The sequence below is a fragment of the Nothoprocta perdicaria genome, unplaced genomic scaffold, assembly GCF_003342845.1.
Source record: "Nothoprocta perdicaria isolate Ctin4 unplaced genomic scaffold, notPer1 scaffold_266, whole genome shotgun sequence".
Lineage (NCBI taxonomy): Eukaryota > Metazoa > Chordata > Aves > Tinamiformes > Tinamidae > Nothoprocta > Nothoprocta perdicaria.
The window spans coordinates 727,107-728,253 of NW_020455495.1; positions in this window are offsets into that span (position 1 = coordinate 727,107).

Below are 1,147 nucleotides of genomic sequence, written 5' to 3' on the forward strand. Positions count from 1 at the left end.
CCGCGCCCAGGCCGAGGCCCCGCCCCGCCCCTCCTCCCGCCGCGCTCATTGGCCGCGTCCGCGCTTGCAACGGGCGCTGTGCAGAAGCGGCGGCGTAACTGGGGCAAAGGGCGCGGGCCGCGCTGACCCCGCGGGCGGGGCGGGAGAGCACGGGACGGGACGGGAGAGGACGGGACGGGACGGGATGGGACTGGACAGGGCGCCATGCCGCGCTGCACGTGGGCGCATGTGCATTCTTGGGCGAGCAGCCTCCTCATCACCCCGAGCTAGGATCACCAAACAAATGGGGACCTGAAGGTTTGGGCTGCTCCCAGGATGCGTGGACAGCTCAGAATGAGTGATAGAGTGGTGGAGGTTGGCAGAGAACTCTMGAGATCATCCAGTCCAAGCACTGCTCMWGCAGGGACACCCAGAGCACGGGGCACAGGGCGGCATCCAGGCGGGTTGGGCAGATCTCCAGAGGAGGAGACTCCACAGCCTCCCTGGGCAGCCTGTGCCAGGGCTCGGGCACCCTCACAGGGAAGAAGTTCCTCCTCACCTGGAGATGGAACTTCCCGTGTTTCAACTTGTACCCATTGTGTGGAAAACACACCAGAAGTTTGGGCTTGAGCAGAACACACACCACAGAGCAGAATACACGTCGCAAGTTTGAAGTTTGTGTCTTTAATGAGCAGGACAGAGGAACCCAGACAGCTGGGAGACTGACCGGAGCCAGGAGTGAGGGGAGAGACTGCGGGGAGCCTGGAGCGAGGGGGTCACAAAGGAGTCAAAGGACCTGCGGTGCTAACAYGTGGCGGGAGGCACCGCGCTGGTGCAGGCGGCCGGGCAGGCTGTGACTCCCGAGCCCCTCGGCCCGTGGGGAGAAGGAGAGGGCACCGCGGCCGGGAGATTAGGATAAAAGGGGACTGCGTCCCCCGGCAACCTGAGAGACCCCACAGGGGTATGCCTGGTGGACTCTCCCTTTATTCRAATAAAGTTTTGGGTCTCCTCGGTCTGCTTTTGGACATTCAGTTCTTGGACAGGGAGATTTTTCCGCACACCATGCCCCCTGTCCTSTCACTGGCCACCATCAAGAAGAGTTTGGTCCCTTCCTCTCTACATTCTKCTCTCAGGTACTTACACATACTGATCAGACCCCCTCTCAGTC